At 37.1% G+C, this 25,119-nt stretch overlaps 1 long non-coding RNA gene across 1 annotated transcript in view; it reads right to left on the reverse strand.

Moving 5' to 3' along the window:
- LOC134473959 (uncharacterized) overlaps window positions 1-25,119 on the reverse strand; it is a 152,229-nt gene that overhangs the window by 31,005 nt on the left and 96,105 nt on the right. The window contains exon 4 of the long non-coding RNA XR_010044465.1: window positions 12,912-13,000. This is a non-coding gene — a long non-coding RNA (uncharacterized LOC134473959). The remainder of the gene's footprint in view (window positions 1-12,911; window positions 13,001-25,119) is intronic.

A 25,119-nucleotide genomic window follows, 5' to 3' on the forward strand; every position in this document is an offset into this window, starting at 1 on the left:
AGCATTTTCTCAAACATCAAGACTGGTTTATAATCCTGCCTCAATCTCCCTTCCAGAGGATTCCTCTCCTGCTGCCTCTACACTCAACACCAGGAGAGGGTGTGAAGGGAGGTGGTGATGAAGATCTGGCTCTTTTCAAAAGAATTTGAAAAAGAGAAACACAGATTTCACAACTGAAAGTTTTTTAAAAAGTGTAAAAACCATAACACCTGATTTCATGGCTCTGAAACTCTTCTACATTGGTTTTAAACAGGATATATCTTTCTCCAAACTGCCATATGGGCCCTTTGAGCCTAAGACATCTAACAATGAGAAAAATGAGGAAGAAAACACACCACATTTTCAGAGATTGTTTCTAATGGAAACCCAGTTTTGACAAGTCTACCACCTGCTTTATATCATTAAACTGAAGGAGACTATGAATAGGAAAGGGGTGGAGAAAAGACATTCCTAATAAAATATTTAAGAACATCAGGAAGAGGCATATCGGGCTTTTAGTTTACCCAGAAAAAGCATCTTTCTAAAGTATCAGTCAACCAAGATTTACTGTATTAATAAAATCACCTTCAAATTATAAAGGTTGAACACATGCATAAAATACAGACAGACAGCCTATTTTTAAAACCTGAAAGGACAAACTGTTTTAGAAGGAAGACAATGGCAAGCATTTTGATCCTTGTGGTCAGAGTATTTATTTTGACATCATTAGCAGGCTATTGGCACTGAGAACCAATATCTGAATGTCATCCTGGATCCATTTTCTAATAGAGCACAGATGCTCCCATGCCCCTTACAATATCCTACAGTATGCACTGACACAAACAGGTATGATAATTAATGTCCAAATACTACCTCCTCCACAGTTGCTGCTAAAGGAGATGAACAAGTGATTGCATGTGATGGAATTTACCAAATGTGCATTTTCTTCTCAAACACTGAAATAATGATGGTCCCAGAGAGCATGCAGATTGCCCAATCTATCAGTGTGTTTCTGTGTTTGATTTTCAGTACTCTGCATTTGACTGCTTCTGAAATAATAGTAACATAACTGAAAAATGCTTTTTATATTCTCAAGGTGATTCTAATTTACAATAGATAAGCAAAGGCAATTTTTCCTGTTATACTAACCAGAGAAAGACACCCCCACACAGCTAGAAAGCTCAGTAAATACCAGGGAGGGTTCCACTGGGTACACTGGCCCACTCAAAAAAGAGAAACAAAGGACTAAGTTCAGCTAAGCAAACGGAGTCTGTTTTCCTCTACACACGCGCATAAAATGAGAGGACATCAGATCTTGGCGGTGAAAGTATATTTCAACCTAAATCATGAGCCTATTTTCTACATAGAAAAAAATGGAATTAAAGTCAGATGCTGTGTGTGAATTTGTACCAATTTAAGGTGATATGAATTAACCTGCCTTTTAGGTACATTTGTGTTAGGTTGGCTCTGACATTAGTTTCTCCACAATGGTACTGTGCTTCTTCTCCTACCCACACTTTCGCCTCTCCCACATTCCAAATCAGTCAGCTTTTGAACAATGGGAAATTGTTTTCTTTATAGTGATTGCTATTTACCACTGGCTGCAGAGGGGTCTGTGGAGAAAAATCCCGAAGAGTTTTGCTAGGAAAATGTGAGCTGTCAGCCTGCTTGATCTGCATAAATTCCCGCCTCAATCTCATCTATTTGGCTTTTGTTTCAGGTTCTTCTAAGTGAGAAAATAATGTGAGTAGTAAATGTTTTAAAGGCCCAACCTCAGGGCTTCTCGCACACTATATTTTGTTACTTTCTTTTCCTGGCAAGAAAAACTTAATTATGCAAAGTAGCATAGTGACAGCTCACCCAGATTTTTCACTGATCCACAGCACAGATAAGCAATTTTGAGACAGTTAAATATTCAGCAAAGATGCGCTAATCACTACCTCGGGAACAGCTCAAAAGAAAGATCATTCTTTGTATTGTGAATGTGCCTGTCATTTGGAAATCTTTGCAAATATTCAAGCATGTGGAGGCTTGGGAGAAAAAATAACTCCCAAAGGTAAAAATGTAAAATTTGCACTCTTTCATAAATCACACCTTGATTATAAAGGTGTTATAATGTTCTTGGAAATTCAGAGGCTAACCTTCTATAATTTCAGAAGATAATGCATATGAAGCAGAATCTACAAGTTAAACCATTTTGCCGAGAGACAACCAAGCATGCATAAGATAGATATCTTTAGAAATAGTAGTGTATCCTAAGAGCATTTCCAACTGGGGCCAGAAGTTGTTTCTCCCATTTTTGATCCAACATTCACCAAACAATCTTGGGCTGAAAACTTATGTGAACATTATCTTATTTCATCACAGTATATTTGGACCATAAATTTATTATTAGAAAAACTTCTTAACCTTGAAATTCAATCTGGATTCAAATTGGTTAATTTTGTAGTTTTTAGAAAAGGTATCCATACCTAAATTTAAAAGAGTAAAATTTAAAACCCAATGAAAGTATAATTAAGACCATAATGATACAAATAATACATGAGTGAATAAAATGACTTTTGTAATCTTAGATGGCCTTTGGTGTATATGGGAATAATAAGCCATATATTTGCAGCATTCACATCAGGCCTTTCCTACACAATTTTTTGTTGTTATCTGTGATGCTGTGGATCAAACCCAGGGCCTTGTGTCCTAGACAAGAGTTTCACCACTAAGGCACTCTCCTTTGAGACTGAAAGTTTTGTGAAGCTTGCTGGGTTAAACTTTAACCACATCTTCCTTCTGGTGGATTTCCCTGGTAAACTTGGCTCTGAGCTCCTGCTTCCTTGCTCCCCTTCCCCAAGAATCCAGCTGTCTCAGTTGTGAACTGAAGCAGACATAGTATAGTATACCACCCCACCCCTCCGCGAAGGCGTGGTTCAGAGTTCTCCGGCTCAGTTACTCAAAATCCTTCATGGAATTTCTCAAAAACCACAAATATCCTCCACAATTTAGGGTTTGCAAGTAACCAATCCCAGAGTGTTGTTCAGCTTTCCTGGCTGCTGACAGGCTGCTGTCCAACCATCTGGAGCAGATACACCAGCATCCCTGCCTCAAACCAGGCTGCTGTACAGCTTATAGCTATCTCGCGTGTTCTCGATTTTGTTCTTCCTAAAGCCCTAAGATCCCTAAGATGTGCCAAAATGCCCTGTATCATCTAAGGCTTTGATAACACAGTATTTTATTAAGTTACATCGTTTGTGTGACCCATGTTATATGTGGGAGCTTTTCTGAATAGGACCAGAAATTGTTTCCTCCCATTTTTGACCCAACATTTGGCAAATAATCTCAGGATGAAAACCTGTGAGAACATTACCTTACTTTATCGCATCACTCTTGCACGGTAACAAACAGCCTATTTAGTATCCAACCTATAAAAATAGGCATTTACAGGCTTTTTTCTGACCATAACTGAAATTCCTGGTGTTTCATAATTCACAGGTGTTCCAGGAAGATAACTCTCACTAATTTCAGGAGGTCTACTGTACTCATTTTCTGATCACTGATTTCCAGGAACAAAACTATTAATTTTACTGAAAGCTTGAGGAAACAGAAGTTTTACATCTACAACTCAAAAGAGAACATTAGATGTCCTTATACAAAGTGCGTTGGTAAAGGGCACTCCTTTCACAATGTTTTTCCCTCTTTCTGACCTCTACATACTGGTTTTACTTCCTTTTTCTCTTTTCAGACACCTTTCCAACCCTCAAGTAAATTTTCGGGATATTTTCCTTATGAATGACAGTTCTTGCCCCCAAAAGAACGTAGATCTCTGTTTCCAAAATCACTCTCTCACCCCATATGTATCTCACATGATCTCAACAGTCCCTTGTTTGAAGCAGAGCCACATGGTTATCTTTCCCATTTCATGGATAGAAAAATCAGTTACAGACACATGACATTACTTGCAAGGCCTCAGGTTAGTGAAGTCAAGGCCAACCTCTGATCTGCAGGCTTCTTCCCCTCCAAGACAAAACCCTTTCCTCCATCACTTCTCTCTCCCTACAAAGACTGAAACTCCTCAGGGAATACACAAACTGTGCTATGTGACTGTAAGTGTGGTAAGAACTGATTAGCTCGGTGGTTTTCAAAGTGTTGTTCCTGTGCCTGCAGGATCAGCATCTCCTGGGAACTAATTAGAAATGCAAAATTTTGGACCCTTTCCACATCTACAGAAATAGAAACTATGGGACTAGGGCCTAGTGATCTGGGGTTTAACCATCTTTCTCAATGATTCTGATACACTCTAGATTTTGAGAACCACAAGATCAAACAAGTATCAAACCCCTAAGAGGGAATTAGACTGCACTACCCAACACCACGAATGCAGCCAGTGGAGTGTGAACAAAGCCATTGCACACTGTTTCCACATTTGCCTCATAAAAAGCTTCCACAATTACACTCCTTGACACCCTCATCCTATTTTCATGCTGCAGGCAAGTATAATGACCCTGAAAGTACACAGAAGAAAGTGGATGCCCAGGATGCAAGCAGGTTGGGTCATTGAAGTTCTGCTTGAAGGAAAACCTACAAGTCGATAAAGAGTACCCAATTTGTGTAAGCCACTTAAAGCTTGACATTTATCCATTGTAGCTGCTAGCATTGACCTAACTCTTGTAAGAAACTGTTACTTTGAGTGAGCATAAATTCTAGGATTCTAAGAGAAATTAAGACATGTAGGTGGTTAAACTACCCACTCTAGCCCTATTTGCCTCTTTTCTGAAGAGAAAGATCAGAGAAAAGAATTCCTAAATTGTAGAATAAGCTACTGAACATAGAAAAGCAGACAAGAGAACAAAGCGACAGGAGATGTTTAGGTACTAGAACAACTAGGACAAGGGACCCCAAACAAGAGACCCTCGTGCCATTGCCACATTGAATCCCTAGAATTCTGTGTCTATCCATCCTACATAGGTAGAGACTTGGGGAATAAAATTCTCTTAAAGTTAAAATATTTAACATTCTGGGCTATAATAGCCACTAACACTTATTAGATTAAATGATCTCATCTTCTAGAAATTTAGTTACATGCCCAGGATTCTTGGCAGCAGAATCAAATCAAGAATTCAGTTCTTCTAACCTCTAGTTTAAGACTCTTTTTCTATCCTCTAACACTTTTAACATTTTTTACTTGAAGGTACTTTCTTATAAATACTTCCTTCTCTTATATTCCACACTCAGAACTCACTACAGAGGTTAAATACACTGAACTTGGCTCTCCTGTCAATGTTTTGAGAATTCTGATGGCTTTATTGACTAGATTTCTACAATTATAGGGGATTCATTTGTCCACAAGAAAGTAGAGGTCCAGAAAAGAATCCCTAAACTCTTTTTTCATGAAAGAGTGTGCAGAGCCCAGACAGAACTGAGAAATGGAAAGGCTCCTGGGCCTAATGGAATGCTTACTGAGATCTATCGATTCTGATGCAGTGCATTGATTGGCCATCTAGCGCTGCTATCTATAATGTCTAGCTGAAAGAAAAAGTATGGCAAAAGATTAAAAGATGTCAGCAGTGGCACCGACTGAGATCACAAGTCTCCAAAAGGGACTGTGAAAGTGAAGCATCTCTTTAACGTTACTTTTCAGGAATATACTGTCAAGTATTTGTCTCAGTAAGATTCCAAAGAGCACCTTAGATTTTTCTGCATCAGTGTTACATGAAGTTCTAGTACCTCGGTTTGTTTGATTGCTTCTGTACTCACTTACATTTTTATTATGTACTGCCAGCTGAAGAAAAGTTAAAGAAACAGACTCCTAGAAAGTCTTTTATTATGGTAAGCTTTATTCCATTAGTCATAGACTTCCGACTCTAGAAGGGGCTGAAAGAATAAAATTAAATAGATGGTGTATTTAAAAAGCAGCATGTGTTAGAGAAAGTATAACACGTAAAAGGCTAGGCTGGGATTTGCCTAGGTTCAAATTTTCATCTCAGCACTTAAGAGCAGTGTCTTTGGAAAAGTAAAATAACTTACTCATGCCTCCATTTCTTCAACTTTAAAATGGGGATAATTAATTGTACATACTTCATAAAATTCATTGAGATTATATTTTTGACATTCACAGAAAGTGCCTGGCATCTAATGAGGGATATCTAAAGATTTGTCTTGTTTGTTCATTTGTTCATCTGTTTAAAAAAAATAGCTTGTACTTGAGCAGCAGGGTTAACCTTGGGGCACACCAGACTTTGTTACTATTTAAATATTTCCTGGCAGGCAGCATCACAAGGTAAAATGATTCAGGCTACTGCCAGGTAAATAGGCCATTTGATTTGTGAAGACTGGAAAAGGTATCTGAATATTGTTAGAAAAGTCTTCACATCCCATTAATCCCCTCAAGGAAAACTTTGAAAATAAAAAATATTGATTTTTTTTTATATCTAAAACAATAAAAAAATACAAAAACAGCGCATCTCCTTTATTAGCAGAGATATTTAACCTCAGTTAGCTAACCTCTGCCACTTGGCAGATGCCCCCCCAACCACCAATTGTTGTGTATTCAGGGAATGCAAAGCAATTAACCTGAATAAACAAGAATGAAAAAGATAAACCTCATGAAGGTGCAAAGCTGTAAAATGCTCTCCAAAATGATTACTTCCTATGTGATTTGTAATCTTCATTCATCCCACACTCCCTTTTCCTTTAGTCAGGGTAGCTACTAAAAATTAAGCTTATACAGTAAAATTTTTCTATAAAGTTATAAGTTTCTGAATGATATGAGAAATGGAGCTAAATGTGATTACATTAAAATAACAATCAGAATGATGTAACTTAAGCAATACATGAAAAAAAGATGAATGAGAAAAGAAATCAAGATTAAAATAAAAATCACTTACCCAACTGAGGGAGAAAATACCTACAATGAGAAACTACTCTGTAATTTTGGAGAGGTTACAGTAAAAAATGAAAAAGCAGATGTTCTTATTCGTAACTTATTAGAAATTTCAAGGTGGCATTCAGGGATATTGTTTAGCAGTGTAGCACCTGCCTGGCAAGCTCAATGCCCTGAGTTTGATTCTGGGTACAAAAAAAAAAAAAAAAAAACAAGGTTGCAATAACAATTAAAACAAGCCAGACTCTTTATATATTCCAGGTATTAATCCTCTGTCCAAGGTAGAGCTGGAAAAAAATGTTCCCTCATTCTGTAGATTGTCTCTTTACTTCTTTGATTGTTTCCTTTGCTGTGTAGAATTTCCTTAATTAGATAAAAATCTCACTTCTTAATGATTAATATTATTTCTTGTGCACTTGGAATTCTGGTGAGAAAAATATTTCCCTATGCCTATAACTTCAAGAGTTTTATCTATTTTATCTTCTGTCAGATTAAAATGCTTCTGTTCTGCTATTTAAATGTTTGATCCATTTTGATTTTATTTTAATACCTGGTGAGAGATACGGTCCTAGTTTCACTCTTACATGTGCATGGCCAGTTTTCCCAGCCTCATTTGCCTTTGTCAAAGATCAGATGGCCAAATGTGTCTGTGGTTGTTTCTGAATCTTCTGTTACATTTCATTGATCTACATGTCTGTTTTGGGGCTGGTACCACATTATTTTTATCACTGTAGTTTTGTAATATAATTTGAAAACCAGGATTATGGTGCTTCCTGCTTTGCTCGTGTTACCTGGGGTGGCTTTTGTTATGCTGGGTCTTTTCTGGTTCCATAAAAATCTTAGTATTGTTTTCTGTAGATCTGTGAGGAATGCTACTGGTATTCTGATTGGGATTGCATTAAATATATGTATCAGTTTGGAAAGTACAGTCATATAGACAGTGTTGGTTGTGTCTATCCAGGATTAGGAAATGTCTTTCCATTTTATGATAACCTCTTTGATCTCTTTTTTCAGAGTCAGAGTACTCTATATCTAGTAAAACACTGAGCAACTAAAATGAACAGACACTTCTCAGAAACATACCAATGGCCAATAAATGCATGAAAAATATTCAACATCCCTGGCCATTAGAAAAATACAAATTAAAACCAAGATTCCATCTTACTTGAGAAACAATGGTCATCATCAAGAAATCAAATAATAGCAAATGCTGGCAAGCCTATGAGATAAAAGGAACATTTTTACATTAATGTAAAGAAAGTAAACTGTAAACTAGTACAACCACGATGAAATCAGCATGAAATTTCCTTTAAAAAAATAAAAATAAGAATTGCATTTGACTCAGCAATTCTTCTGCTAGGTATCTTCCCCAAAGAATTAAAAACACCAGAACACCATATTACAGTGGAATATGTGTACTATATTTATGGTAGCACAACTCATAATAGCTAAATCTTGGAAGTGCCCTAGATGTCCATCAACAGAAGAATGGATAAAGAAAATGTGATATTTATAAACCATGATGTACTTCTCCCCTTTAAAGAATAAATTGCATCATTTGTGGGAGAATGCATATAACTTGAAACCATAATTTTATATGAAATCAGACACTCAAGCTTTAATATTGCATGGTTTCTCTTCTATGAAAAATTCAAAGTATAAAGAAATTAAAGAAAAAAATAAAAGATGCATAATAGGAACCAGGTAGCTAGATCCTTTGCAGATGGGAAGGGGATCAAGAGATCAACGGGGGATTTAAAAAAAAGGAATGTAACAAGAATCAAGATGTGTCATATTAATGTATCTACAATCCACAAAGAAAATAATCATTTTATACCACAAATATATATGATTAAAGATAAAACATAAACCATCATAGAGTAGAGAGTGGGCTTCTAACTGTAAGTCCCCTGAAGGTGCATAGGTTGCATGCCCATGGAGCCTTCACGTGAGGCTATGAAGACAGGATCTGGTAAGTAAAATGACAAAGAAAAAGAGAAGCACGTAAATTCAGACAAAAGTCTAGAAACATTAAAAGGAGAGAACAGAAAATAGGGGAAGACCTGATAAAAGGAGTTAGATTAAGAGGATGGCAGAAATGCAAATGAAAAAGTGAGCAGACAAGAATGAACAAAGTAAAGACAAATCCAAGTCATTCCACCTACCAAGAACACCTCCAAAGTAAGCAACCAACACTTGTAGTGTGAGCCATCACATCAAGGAGGTGGTGATTCCAGTTACCCCGGAGCCTCATTAGAAGTGGGGGGAAGGACTTGAAAAGAACAATGATTGTGTTATATAAAGCTCTTTCAAAGTCCTTTGAATAGGAAACATTAAATGTGGGTCAATTTTTTTTTTACGAATAAAGAGAACATCTGACAATTGAAACCACACTATCACAACTACCTTTTTAAATGATTGGAGAGATGGGGCACCTGAACACAAGTGGACAAAATGATTCATTATGAAACACTGCTTTATGTTACACAAAATCAGGAGTTAGATAGATGTTACATAAATGATAGCCAAAATGGATTGCCAGCCACTATCCATATGTAGGAAGAATAAAGAACAAATTTATGATGTAGACTTAATTCATATTTCTACTGTACACAGTAATCAAAATAATCAGCTGCTGGTTGAAGTGCATGTTTTGATGTTTTGGAAAAATTCCAATGTATCTGATGTTAGAAAAATTCCAGTGTACACATGTGTTTCAAACAAATTGAGGCTTTCAAATCCACTACCTTAAAAAATTACACTTGTGCCCAATAAAGTTACAATTGCACAAAACATGTTCAGAATCATCTTTCTCTGTTGTTGCTGCTATTGTTGGTTTTATTTGAGACAGAGTCTCGCTATACTGGCCAGAGCTAAAGTCTGACTACATTCCCAATGCCTGGAGCTCATGATTCTCCTGCTTTGTCCTCCCAAGCTGTAGTGATTATATCTATGTGCCACCAAGCTAACTAGTCATTTTTCTTTATGATTACTTTTAACCTGAAAAAAAAAATCTGCAGCTTACTTTAAGTAAAAATCTGCAGACTAAGATGTATCAATAAGTAGAAAGTCAAGAAACTAATTTTTCTATTCAAACAAAGCCATTCTGAAGATCAAAAGAAAATTCACAAAATATTTAAAAATGATTGCAGGATTACAGAGTGAGTAGACTACTGTGGAACCAGAGAAATAAAGAATTATAAACAACTTCTAAGCGTATACAACCTAGTCACAGCTTCCTATTAAATGTATAAAGGCCCCAATAAGTTCAGACCTGCTTGAAGACACACATCAGGCTCAGAGAGAACCCTGATTATAATGTAGCTTACATTATTCTGCATCCATTTTTCTACAGCACTGAGGACCATTTGCCAAAGCTATATGATGTTCTAGAAAGCCATCGATAATCACAGGTATCATCTACAAACCTACTGTATCTTTACCATTCCTGAAAGGCAAGTCACTCAGCCCCAGTTGTCATGGCAATAACTTCTACTTTCAGACTGGTGATTGCATATGTAAAATGCAGCCGACCCAGACAGGAATAAACCTTATTAAAATAACATTCTAAAAATGGCACAGCTTACCTGGTTTGCCTATTCTAAGTTCAAGAATCTTGACTGTAATTGTCATCTAACTTAAATTTAGTCCACATAGCTATATTTAATAGCAGCAGATGATATTCTGTGCTTGGGATTTTAGAGAAGAAAAATAGCTAAGAGTAACTGACTAACATGATATATTGAGATTTCAAGAGTTATTGTGTATAATTTAACATGTACACACACAGAAACTGTTAGGTAAACAGCAAGGTCCTATAGTAAATCTCCTCACTAAGAAGCAATGAAGCTCTGATGTCTCACTTGTTAATCTTTTTTCTTTCCCTTCCTGGTCTTCTCCTGTGCTAGTATATGTTGCTGGGGCCAATTTTTGTTACAAGAACATTAACAGATATTATGTTAATAAGCACCCAGAATTTAGATTTAAAATGGCAAATCCTCTTCTGCTATTTTATAAGGAAAAGTTTTGCCTTCTACATTGCAAGTGGGGGAAGTGGTCTACCAGCAGCTACCAGAAATGCATTTTCCATTCTAACCAGATAGGTTTTATTTCCTAAGTTTCTACTCAACTCATTTTGGTGACAATTTTTCACTTCTACTCCCACCTAAAAATTGACATTATTCACAGAGCAGAAACAAGAATCCTAGGAGACTTAAGTGTCACAATACAAGAGTTGATCCATTTAAACACTCTATGATGCAAACAGGTGATGTTTCCAACATTTCAAATGTGAATGCAAACCTGCGTCACAGCACAGTTTTTACATGCATTTCTCTAGGCATATCAGTATCTAGTAGCAGGGCATGACACATCAGTATTCTCCACCACCATATCTGCTCTCCAGAAAGAAAGTCAAAGTCAATCACTACCTAAAATCCAAGCTTTAATCCTGTCATGGTAGTACATGCCATTATTGCTGCCGTCTGGGAAGCTGAGACAGGAGGATCACAAGTTCCAGCGTAGGCAGGGCAACTTAGCAACTTAGAGAGACTTTGTCTCAAAACAGAGCACAAAAAAGTCTGGCAGAGTAGCTCAGTTCAAAGGCCCTTGGTTCAATTGCCAGTGTGACAGATAGTTGATTGATAGATTAAAATCCAAGTTTTCTAAGACATTCTGTATCAGCAGCACTCATATCTCTTGCTATACTTACAAACCAACACTTTCCTCTCCCTCCCTCATTCACTCACTGGGCTTCCTGAAACTTTGGAACAATGACCAACAAACCCACTCATACTCTTCACCTTTTCCTGGAATGTCTTTTTGCTCCTACAGTTATCTAAAATTGTTCTCTGCAGCTGTCTCGGGGACAGAAAAGGAGCCTAGCTTTTTAAAAAATCCATATAGATGCTCCTAAATCTTTCATTTTTCTAAAAGCTTTCAAAACCCATCGCTCCTCTGAAGCTGTCCTGTTTTACTATGCTGCCCGACCTTTTGTAACTCTCCTCTGTGGCTTTGTTGTATGGATCTCCCATGGATTGGAGACACTGCTACCTGACATGCCTTCCACTCCCGTTCCTCATTCACCTGTACTTCAGCAATCATAAAGATGACTCATCAAAAGCTTTGGTTTGCCAGTTTGTTATTGAAGTTTTATGTACTTCTCTACTGTCTCAGTTACTCATGCCACTGTGCCTCTGAAACTTTGCTGTCATCCATGAATGCACTGTCTTAATCTGTTATCTATTGCTGTGACTGAATACTAAGGACTGGGTAATTTATAAAGAATAAAATTTTATTTTGATCACAGTTCTGAAAGTTGGGAAGTCCCAGGTCAAGTGGCCACACCTGGCAAGGGCCTTCTCAGTGGTAAGGATTCTCCGCAGAATCACAAGGCAATGTGAGATGTCACATGGTGAGAGAAAGGCACAACCCAAAGACAGCTCTAAATTGACTTTTATAGGAGACTCACTCCAAAGTTAATACCTTCACCCACTGATCCAGCTGTTCCAAGGACAGAGCTTGTATGAACGAGAAATCACCTCCTAAAAGTCGTAGGATGGCCCTACCTCCTGACTCTTTACAACAGGGATTCAATGTCAACACGTGTTTGGGTGGGGACATTCAAACCTTCGCATACATCACCACCAAAACCTTCATTTGAAGCTGTGCACTCTGACCGCGCTGCTCCTCCAGATCACTCTTAAGCACCCTCCTCATTAACTGCGTTTCATTCTGTCTGCACCTAGAGCCTTGCCATTTTTTATTTTCTTCCTGTCTTTACTCTTCTTCTCCAGTTCAGTCTGGATTTCATGGGCCGTGGCTATGCTCAATCTACTGAAAATCTCCACAACTTTCTTCGCCTGTCTTACGCCACTGTACTTAAATGAAAGGAAAAAAAAATAGAACTTTTTTTTTGTTATGTTTTCTTTGCCTGCCACTCAGCAGCTGGATATTGCTAACAAATATCACACGTTGATTAGTTAGCTTTACATTGCTTTTATGATAACATATATAGAACAAGCAGCCACCAATCCCAAGCACCCTGATAACTTTTCTTAACTGAGTTCTGCTTTTTGCTTTCCAAGACGACCTTCGTTTCTCCTCAGACCACTTCTCTCTCCTCCCGGGTGAAAATCTCATCTCAAAATTCTTGAAAGAAAAGAAAGTATTAGATTAGAATTCTGTTATAGCTCTACCAGCAACTCTATAAATGTTTCCTGTTTGCAATTTTAAAAGTGTCGTTACACCTATCAAAAGCAATTGTTCCCACGTGTGCTTTTGCCACAACCTGTCACCTTTCCAGGGTTTTCTCAATTTCCATAATCTTCTCATACTCTGCTGGTTTTTTCCCTGGTTTGCAAATATGTAAAGTGTGTCTCATCTTTTAAAAAGAACCTCAAACTGAATGACACCAAAAAACTACAAATTAAATAAATAAAGAATCCCCAAAATTTCCAGAAATCATAGCCCCCACCCCAGGAAACATTTTTTTTTCTCTTTTCTCAGAAAATCTCATTGAATGAGTCTCCTTTCCCTATTAGGTCCCCTTTCTTTTCAATTTATTCTTCAACATTTTTTTCTTTAAGATTATCAGAAGTCTTTTACTGCAGGATCCACGCTCTTTGTGTTGTTGTTGTTACCGTATTCATATCTTCAATAGCATCCCTTGAGGATCACATTTTGCTCACACTTTAAAAAACTGTTTACAATAATAACTTCCAAACTTATATCTAGATCCAAGTCCAGACCTCATCACTGTCTATTTCAAAACTTCTCTTAAACATGTAATAGGTATTGCATAAGGCAAACAGACCCCTTCCACCAAGTCTTTCCCAACTAAAGAAACAAAACCATTACTGAATCGTTCAAATTAAAAATCAGTGACTCTTTCCTTTCCTCATACTTTCTAATATATCAGTAAGCCCTGTTGTTTCTACCTCCAAAATACACCTCGAGTCAGGTCACCACTCCCCATCTTATGGCCGTATTCCAACCCCACGTCTCTCTCCAGGATGTCTGCTTTCCAGAGTCTCCGGATCATTTGTTTCCTATCACCCTTAAACACTACTACTCATCTTCCACAATCAAATGTTAAAAGCTCACTATGTGCCAAACATCGCTAAAGACATGACTGCTACTCCTAGTCTTTGGATGAGAAAATCCTGTGTTCCTTCTGATCTGAAACAGTCACACCACAGGACATTTTAAAATTCTCTTCCTTGAGACTCGGCAATTATAGCTGACAGAAGGGACTAAAACACAGCACCGGCACTTTTGCAGAATCACAGTAGTTGAAAAGGCTTTCCAGAACCTTGACTTGAAAGATTTCTGTCATTGACATAGTGAAACACATAATGTATTTAAATCAAGAAACCAAAGGCTTGCATTAAATATTTAAATTTTATATTCACTTTATGTTTCTGGATAATAAAAGAAAAGGTCTTTTGATCAGCAGGTTTCCTGCCACTTCCCCTGGGTCCAATATCAGGCCAAGCCCATTTCACAGGCAGTGCTGCTGGGATGGACAGCGGCTGCTGCAGTGGTGTTGACTGCTTTGTGACATTACACCTAAACACTTACTCTAAGAAGTGTTTCTCTTACGGGAGTCTGATTGGAGGGAACCGTGGCTGCTAGCAGACGTGGAATTAAAGTGCCTCATCTTCCCTCTCCTTTACATGGAGAGCAGGTCTCCACATTCAGTGGAAGAGGAAGGAAAGGAGAACTGACTAAAACTGAACACTACGCTACTTAACACTACGCAAAACCAAACACTACGCACTGTTTGGTTTTATGAAACGCATTTTTTCATAATATTAATGAATTTTTACATTTTGAAAATAAATGATTTTTATTTTGAATCAAAGGATCTCAAACCGGCTTAACTATTGTGATTCTTAAAATAAAATTTGAAACACTTAAATTTATATAACAATGTAAAATAAATGACAATATAGAAAAAAAAGAATACATATTGAAATCTTCAGGTATTATTTAGAAACAGGAGAATACTGTTCAAAGTATCTTGGCTCAGCAAAGGACTGCTGGATCTCGACAAAGGAGTGGATATCAATACCCCCAAACATCATCTATGGCATGCTTTTTCCAATCTTTAGCTTCGCAGAACTGACACTTCATTGGGCAAAGGTCATGGCTCGGTAATAGAGTGATTTCCTAGCATGTGTGAGGCACTGATACAAAAAAGAAAATACATTGGAACTTTATGGTTATCATATAGATCTTCTTGGCCTCCCCACTCACTTCAGCCACTACTTCAGCGATCAATTCCAAGTAAGCCTCCACCAGGCCCACAAAATACAACCTGACAGTGTCCCACCTTTGCCTGTACTTCTTTTCCCTTCCTCCTGCTCTGGGGCTTTGGTGAGGTTGACATCACTCAAGCTTGTACCATCTTGTAGGGAACACAGTTGCACTACCACTGACCACAGGGAGGGACAGGAGATGATGGATAGATGCTTCCATCTCTTGGTGCCTAGCTGGGCAGTTCCGAAATCCTGTTTGATAGGCCCCTCAGAGGATGCTAGCAACCACATATCAAGGTACCAGGCAACACATAGCAGTGGCAAACTGATAACTCATCATTATTTTTGCTTTCCCTCTTTCCCCAATTCCAGGTCATTAGTGCTTACCTGCTGTATCATCAGATTGGTCTCCATATAAACTTGTATGCAAGACCAGTCTTAACTCTGTTTCCAAAGGAAACAGGGCTGCCAAACTTTTGTTTAAAGAATCTTATAGATTGAATAAAAAGGATGTTTTTAACTAATTATAAACATTTATAATTACAACTATATTATGAAGCAAAATGCACATTTCACATTCATTTGTATCTTACAGTGCCATATTTTTAAAGTCTCACACTTGCAGGGGGTAACACAGAAAACCCTCTCACAAAACGAAGGTCACTGCAGTAGAAGCAGCTTAAGTCTTTCTGCAGCAGGATATTACGCTGGTGCCTTCAGTGTCTGTGAGTCAACTTTTACCTACTTGTCTGAATCTCCTTGTCTAGGTACTTTTCTCTGCAGCTTCTGAAAATCTAATCTTCCTGAACAAACAGTAGGCCAAAAGGAATTTCCTCTCTGGAAAAAGCCCTCAACCTACGACTGATTGGAGTAAGGAATTAATGCTCAGGTTTCCGTATAAAGTATTATAGATGACTGATATGTAGGTGATGATTGATTAAATAGATAGATAGATAGATAGATAGATAGATAAGTAGGTTAGATATCCACATATAGATACAAGTACAGCTCATGTATAAGGTGCAATATGTCTAAAGAATTTATTCTATACCATTTCCCACTTTCCCTCTGAGATTAAGTGCCGGTGGTCATTAGTAATAACTGGGTTGATAATGTATTTCACATTGGCTGCCTTTCCTATCCTGTCTCACTTCCCCATTTCCCTACTGGCATTTCCTGCATTTCTCAAATAAGTATTTTGTGCTAAGAAGCTTGTCTCAAAGTCTGTTTCTGTGGGTACCAAAATGGAAACCATTTTGCTAGTATAAAAATCTGTCAGGCATTTCCTGAAGTTATATACGGTAGGAATACTAATTTTTACAAAACTGGTTCAGCAGTTTTATCCAGTAGTGTTAATTCAGTTTAACTGAAATCCAAAAATGAAAAACATCACACCTTAATTCACAAGAATGTCTGTAAGAAGAAGTGGGTATGCAGATCAATTCTTAAAATACAAGTGCCTCAGGGTTAACATGACTAGGGGCTAAATTAGGGTGCAATTATTTATTGGCTGGGAATGTTTGGGGTTTTTATGAGTTGGTGGTACATTATATTTATACTCTTCTTGTTTTAAAATATTTTTACAAAAATCATCTGATGAATTCTATTTTTTTCACTGTAGCACAAATGAAGAATAGCTAAAGTGAGTTCAACCACCCTCTTGATCTTTTCATGATAGTCTCTTCAATGTCAAACTGCTGTCTGAGGAATATATTTTTAACATTCCAATATCACACTGCATTGCTTAAGATCCCAACCCTCACCTTCCCCACAGACATACCATTTTTATGAAAGATAAAATTGAATCAAGGAATTTGCCTGAGGCAAGGCGATGGAGGAGATAGCGGCTTAGGTTTATGTCTCCGCAAAGTGAAAAGAAATACCTGTACATAGTTTCTGCTTTAGAAATTGTCACATTAAATTTGGTTTTAATGAGTTCTTTCTCATTGCTGGTATGTAAACAACATAATTCTTTGAAATTTTTCCTGTCTTCATCCTACCACATCCACAGATTTCCTCAAACTCTAAGAATAAAAAACATTGTTCTGATGCAGTCAGAAGAGAGGTACAAAAGTATAGGTCTTCCAAAAGATCTTATCCAAATCCTGTGATTTAAGGCAGACTTAGGTGAGGGGATGGGAAAGGGCTGTCATCGCTCACCACAGAGGAGAGGCTAGCAGTTGACTACTCTGTGTAAATCCTTAAGAGAAATATTTACTGGGCTCTTTCTGTGTACTAACGATTATACTAGTGTCTGGTAAATCAATATTTAGTAATTCATATTTATTCAACAATCCTCAAAAAGCTGAAAACTTAGTGTATAAGCAGAAAAAGCAAATCCTAGGTTGTAAATGTGGATGCCTGAGTTGCTCCCTGAAGTGTCATAGGGGCTGAGGAAGGAGCTCCTAAAGCTGAGGATTCAAGTGCACAAGACATCACATTCCCTGCCAGGTCTTCATGGAAAAGTTCACTCTCTTCTCGCCAATCTTTCCAAAATGTTTGGCAATCAAAAGACATTTTTGCATCTTTCTGTTAACTTATCTAATACTTAGAACTTAATGTAGCAGAAATAAAACATTTGATGAGGCAAAATGTTGTCATGTGTTACATAACAAAGGGGATCCCTTCTGAGAAGTGTATGATTAGCAGTTCCATCATTATGTGAACATTGTGGGGTACAGAAACACAAACAAGGCAGTCACACCCTCACAAAGTAACATAAAATTCTGGAAGCCTCTTGCATACGTGGTCACCCTGACTGAAATGCCACTATTCAGTGTATGACTATAGTCTCAGGTAAGATAATCTCATTGCTTCCACTGGGATAGTCTTACCTTAAAGTGTGAGATTGATTCATTTATCCTAGCAACAACACTTTGTTTGTAAGGACTTAGGATTTCGGCAATATTGGTGAACATAAATAGTTTTTCCTTAGGCTTTGCTGTTCTTTTGATTTCTTTTTTGGTTCACTCTCCAACATTTTTCTCTCTCTCAGGCCCCTACCTCCCTCAGGCACAGCTTCTCCCTTTGACTCTCTGAACTCGGTGAGAACACAGGGGATAAGCTATGAATTATAACAGATGAATGGCTTGGTACACTGGGGCATACCAGATATGGCACCAGGCACTGGGGTTAAAGAAATAAAGAAAAATTTTTTATGTCATGATCCAAAGTCAGTTATAATATCTGTTTTTCCAGTTTTATAATGGTCACATGGGAAAGATGCCCTGTGAAAAATAGCCCAGCAAAGAAGACAGCATGATCATAAAAGTCTTCCTAGAAGAGAAAAGCTTTGAGCTCAGTCTTTATAGAGGAGTTGAGCTGGGTGTGGTGGCACATGCCTGTAATCCCAGCACTCAGAAGGCTGAGGCATGAGGATTGCCACACGTACAAGTGAACTACATAGTGAGTTCAAGGCCAGCCTGAACTGCATAGTGAGAAGCTGTCTCAAAAAGAAAGAAAGAAAGAAGAAGAAAAGGAGTTGCAAGTTATCTGTGCAGAGGAGGAACAAAGTAATCGCAGTACTGATAGGCTACATTTCCTATATTCCTGTCTATCTGCAAAGGCTCATCAGAAGCCTTAGAAGAACAGTAATGAGAACTCAAGTCAAGTCATGAAGGTAAGGACCCCCATGCTAGTAGAGCTCATACAAACATCATGAAAGACAGAAGCACAAGTGGGCCCTAACAATGGGTTAATATATCAGTTCTAAAAATCTCTGCTTGGTTCTACCTGGATATTACTACTTACAGAAAAAACTAGGGTCCTGAGGGGTTGGTAAATTATTTTTGAGGCTACAAAGTTCTGACTACCAATATAATTTTATAATTCTTCCAAGGTCAACAAGAGAGACTTTATAAACATATTCAGAACTATACTACAAAAATTGAAATTAGTCAGGTATACATAAAAGTGCTTGGATCACAGTTTAGGGAAGAACTTGATCCAGGTGTGGACATATTTTTAACAATGAAGCACTAGGTAATTTTTAAGTGTCAATAACACTCTCTATACGTATGAACATCTTGGGTTTTATTTACTTTTTCAAGTTGATTATAAAGCCAATCCTCCTTTGCCATCATCCACCTTCTAGAGAGCAAAAAAGTCAAGAATCTCGACTCCTGAGCAAAAACCAGAGATGGAGGAACCAAATTATAGAACTGGCTTATGTTTTTACATCTTTGTGAGTGGCAATTGCCTTTTAATCAGATGCAACATCTATTTATATTCTTAACTTCCTTCACCACTGGAAAATGAAAAGAACTCTAACATGATACCTTGTCATATGCTTCATCCTGAAGTGGGGACCAACTAATGTGTGGGCCATACTTAGTGGCCACCATGTATGTATACAGTAGAATAAAATGCATGTAACTATATAAAATATATATGTAATTAAATACTATATAAAATAACTGAAAGGGTTGACGGGGGGTCGGGGGCGTCTCTCCCCGCATTCCCAAAATAACGGTTACTTATATTTTATACTTCTTATCTTTTCAGCCGCCGCCGGCCACTCCTTCCCCCTCGTCCTCCCCTTCTCAGACCTAACAATAACAAAGTCACAATGATCCAGCCCACTGTAGAAGAGCATTTATCCTCAATAGCCTTTAACAATGTTAATGAGTCCACTCCAAGAAAGAAAAATCAATAGCAAAGAGCATCACCTATGCTGAATGGGTTGGTGGGAAGAAGCCACAGAAGGACAAAGTAACATTTTTAAGACGCTGCCAAAGTAAAATTAGAACTCAATAGTGTTGACCTGGAGTAATTGAAATCTATCAATGAAAATAAACTTAATTAGGTGGTTAATGGCAAAAGATGGATCCTATTTATATTAATGCCTACCAAAGTGAATACATTGGCATCAAAGTAGTATAGAGTAGCCTCATAGAATTTTCAAGATAGTTCCAAGTCTATAAACTGATTCAGTGTTCATGAAAATCAGAAATTTTCCCTAAATTATCTGTAGTTTCATTATTAGCTCTCATCAATTTGCTTTGAAGACTTGCTAACTTTTTCAAGTACATCCCTGTATAGATTCATGTTTTACAATACATGCTTATTTACATGTTTCATAATTCATACTTACTTTCACTGGAATGCTATAAAGGGCAGTGGTGTAGTAAAGGCATATATGGGCATAAACAACATGGATAAAAGATTCATTCGCAATGCAAAATAGCCCAATGAATTCTAATGCAAAAACACACAAAAAGTTCACCAATGTGGTTCAGTTTCTACATTGCAACTAACCTCCACAAAACCTCTTCTTGGTACCTCAAAAAAGTAAAACGCAACTACTATGTGATCTAGCAATCCTACTATGGGGCATCTATCCCAAACAAACATCCACTCTCCTACTTTCGTTAGCGTACTAGTCATACTAGCCAAAATGGAAACAACCTGAGTGCCCCTCATCTGATACATGGATCTTTTAAATGTTACATTTAACAGAATACTATATAGCCATAAAAATATAAATCTTCTATGTGTAATATCATGGATGGAACAGCAATCATCATGTAAAATGAAACACCCCAGGCATAGAAACATAAGTACTGCATGATCTCACTCATATATGGATTCTAAAAAATTGATCTTTTGGATGTTGAGAATAGAGGCCAAAGAGCGTAGAAACCAGTTGGAGGAAAGGTTAATCAATGGATAACCATTAGAAGTAACCATTAGAATCATAAGCAACCATTAGAAGAAAAAGTTCTAGTGTACCAATTGCATAAGATGTTGACAGTATTATGCTGAACTTTTCAAAAAGCAGAAAGACTTTTGATCTTTTAACCATAAAGAAATGATCAATGTTGAAGCACTAGGTGTGTTTAACCTGACTCAATCATTTTAAAATGCTTACATGTATCAAAAACTTACAAAGTACTCTATTAAAATATAGTTTTTATTTTTACATATCAGTTAAAGCAATTTTTTAAAATAATAAATAGGATTAAAAAAAGAAGCTTCCATGCAGTGCACACCTGTAGTCCCAATGCCTGGGAAGCTGAGGCAAGAAGATTTCTGTGAGTTCGAGGCCAGCTTGGGCTACATAGTGAGTTAGGGCTATCCTGGACAACACAGTAAGACCAGGCCTGAAAGCCAAAACAAGAAGAAGATGAAGAAGAAGAAAAGGAGAAGGAGGAAAAAAGAAGAAGAGGAGGAGGAAGAGAAGAGGAGGTAGAAGAGGAGGAAGAACTGGAGGAGAAACCTTCTACTTGGTAAGTAGCTGTGTACACTGACCAATAAAGAAATTCAAATTAAAACAATGCTAAGATTCCATCTTACACAGAAAGAATGGCTATTATCAAGAAGTCAAAAAATAACACACTGGCATAGCTATGATGTAAAAGAAATCCTCCCACGTTATTGGTGGTAAGTAACAAGTACAACCATTATGGAAATCAATATGGAGATTTCTCAATAAAATTAGAAATTCCATATGACTCAGATATTCCTCTTCTAGGTATCTTCCCCAAAAATCTGAAGGCAACGTACAACAGCAACACATGCATACCAATGTTAGAGGAGAAATTCATAATAGCTAAATCGTGGAAGCAGCCTATATGCTTAACAACAGAAAAATGGATAATGAAAATGTGGTATCTATATATAATGAAATACTACTTGACTTTAAAGAAGAGACAAATTTGAGAAATTTGTAGGCAAATGGATACATTTGGAAAATATAATGCTGAGTGAAATGAATCAGACACACAAGCTTAAAGACTATATAGTATCTCTCATTTAAGTAAGACAATGTACAAACCAAAAGCACAATAAAGGATGACTAGAAGGAAACAAGGGGACAGGTCTCTTGCATGGCAATGGGAAGGAGTCCAGGAGCCTGAGGGCAAGGAGAAAGGAAAGAGGAAGCAAAAGAATTAACATATTATGTCATGAACATGAGCTAAGATTAATAACATTACTAATGTCAATAAAATGAAAATGGGGAAAGAGGATTTAGAGAAGGAGGAAAGGAAGTGGGTGGGAAAGAAAAGAGGATTTTAAAAATGAAACAAACTGTATTACTGTATTATATACATGCACCTGCTCCCCAAGATGAATGTAAGCTTCATGTACAGCAAACATGTAGTAATAAAATTAAAAACAAGGAAGTGCCTATGTATTATTAAAAGAAGAAAGCACAATTACCTGAAAACGCCATTACTATACTCCTCTTTTTTCCCTTCCTGCATTTGTGTAGCATGAATTTTCTTCAGATATTTCAACCAAACGTTAACACAGCAACAGACTGAACTCAGAAGCAGATAAGAGACTCCAGGTATCTTTCAAGCAGACACTAAAGTGATTGCAAAAATGTGAAGAACTGCCACTTTTACAGTTTTTTTGCTTAAATATAGCTATTTTTCATAGTAACATTTATGGCAGTAGATAGTGATTTCACTTTAAATAAATCAACATTCGTAAATTCTCTGTTTAAATTTTTGTTGTGATAAATATCAAAAGATATAATTTGCATAAACAAAAATTCAAACTTGCTAATAATTTTTTAAAAGTGAAAGCACAAGGAGGTTTTGCCAGCAGCTAAGTTGTCTATGTCAGTTATATATTCTGGAACTGAGTGAATATCCATGGATAGGTTCCAGGACCCACTGGACCCACAGTAAGACAGACCTGAGTTAAACTCACTCAAACATCTTACGCCCCTACTCTGATTTTGCTCACAGAAACATCTGGGGTCTCCTAGAATCAGTATTAGTTCAGAGACAATATTTAACACTCCCCCTAAAAATTGATTATTTCTTTTCCCCCATTGCATAATCATAATGAGAAAAATCCATGCGTTGCTTTTTAGGATGCTACAAGAACAGTTATACAAATTTTCTGTAGAGCACAAGTGTACTCCCTCAAGGGGACTCAGTTTTCTCTTCATTCTATGTGTTCTTGGTCCATAAACTTGTCAAACCTGGGAAGTGATTATTTTATGATTGAAGGTAGACATTTGTTCATGTGACTTGGAACTTTTCTACATTTACACCTCAAGCAAGATTACAGTCAACTTCCTATCTATTTCACTTCTAGGAACTCTGTGGTTAACTAGGTAAGACCATTGGTCTACAAAAATCAGACTGCTCTGATTAGACCAACTGCCCACTAGAGAACCCTGCATCTTATTTGTGTCAGTTATGTGTTACTACTTGGCTCCACTGGAGGAATCCAGGTGTCTGGCCTCCCACTACACTGTGGGACCTGCAACAAGTGTCAGAGGAATCTGGCCCTCAGTAACCAACCCCTTTCTCTGTTTTCTGTTTTTCTCTCTTTTTTAAATTTTATATTTCTTTTTTATTCTTTATTTTCTGTTCTTTCTTTCTTTTGTTTTTTCTTTTTTCTCTTTTTTCTAAACTGCTGGGGAGAACTCCAGCCACAGAAAACTAATCCATCCCCAAACCCAGAAACCAAATTCAAATAACCCCTCAAATACTTCCTTCTTTCCTTCCCCTTCTCTCGTTTCCCAAACCTCTCATGACTGTGCTCTGTCTTCCAGCATTGTTTCTATTTCCTGCCCACTTATGTTTGTTTTATACACTGTCCTCCTGAATTTCCCCACCATAGGCTAAAATCACTCCACCAGAGAGAAACATATAAAGTCCTTATTTATAATTGGCTCTGTTCTATAACTATAAACTTTGTTTTTACGATCCAAAGTACAAAATCAATACTTGCCACAGCTTGTCAGTTTCTAAATTGAGCTTAACGCTATTGTTATTGGAAATTTTACTAAATTGACCAGAATGTCATACTTGTTGTAATCAGTTGTTCTCCCTTCTGTAACAATACTGGGAAGCTCTGGAGTAATAACCTCACCACAGCTCAACACCGAAGGACTGGGGACTGAGTCAGATACATACATCTCACTCTCAATTATTGGGAAGTAGGAACTTGAGACAGACACAAATCTAGAACCTCATGCACACAGAAAACATCCCTGAAGAACAGACTTTTCCTAGAAAGATCTTGATACTAGTCATATAGCTACCTACTACAAAAACTCATTGGATCATCACAGAAAGCAAATTAATACACTTTTTAAAATATAAAATGACAAGATGAAAAAGCAAAATACAATCTCAGACATCCAGCTCACCCAGAATGAGTCCAGGAGACATCAACATAGAACAATTTGGAAGACACACACTTGAAATTTCTGAAATGATAATAACAGAAGTAAACAAACAAATCCACCAAGCTATGGAGGAAATCAGATAAGAAACAATCTCTCAGGTAAAAAAAGAGAGAGATGTCAACATGTATAAAGAAACTGCTCAGCAAATCTAGAATAGAGATAATTTTTTAAAAATAGATGGCAATAGGAAGAGACTAGAAACCATGAATGAACAATATATGAAACAAATTGAATGAATGAAATGAGTCCATACAAATATCCAGAAAATTAAAAGTTCCGTTAAAAGTTGGCAAAACAGCTTGAACAAAACTGAAGATAGACTTTCAAATCTTGAAGACAGGATTGTAGCTAGTGAATACAAAAGGGAAGATCTCCTGAAAATAACAAAAGATTAGGAAATAATAATTCAACAGCTGCAAGATTATGCAAAAAAACAAGACTGATAGGTGACAATGAAAAAGCAGAAGTCAACACAAATGACTTAAAAAAACTATTTGCAGAAGTAATAGCAGAAAATTTCCCAAGCATGGGAACAGAATATGACATTCAGATAAGTAAGGCATATAGTATTCCAAACAGCAATAACCAAAATAAATCTACATCCCTACATGTAATAACCAAGATCCCAGAAATTCAGCACAAGAACAGAAAATTAAAAGCTGTTAGATCGCCCATAAAGGAAAGCCCATTAGAATCACAGCCAACTTCTCAACTTCAAGTTGAGAAAAGCTTGGAATGAAGTATCTCAAGTACTGAAAGAAATCAACTTCTAACCCAGATTAATGTACTCTGAAAAACTATCTCTCAAAATTAATAGACAAAAAAGATACTTCCATGACAAAGAACAATGGAAA

This window comes from Cavia porcellus, unplaced genomic scaffold (assembly GCF_034190915.1).
Source record: "Cavia porcellus strain 051 isolate PalLab524CR breed Dunkin Hartley unplaced genomic scaffold, mCavPor4.1 scaffold_29, whole genome shotgun sequence".
Classification (NCBI taxonomy): Eukaryota; Metazoa; Chordata; class Mammalia; order Rodentia; family Caviidae; genus Cavia; species Cavia porcellus.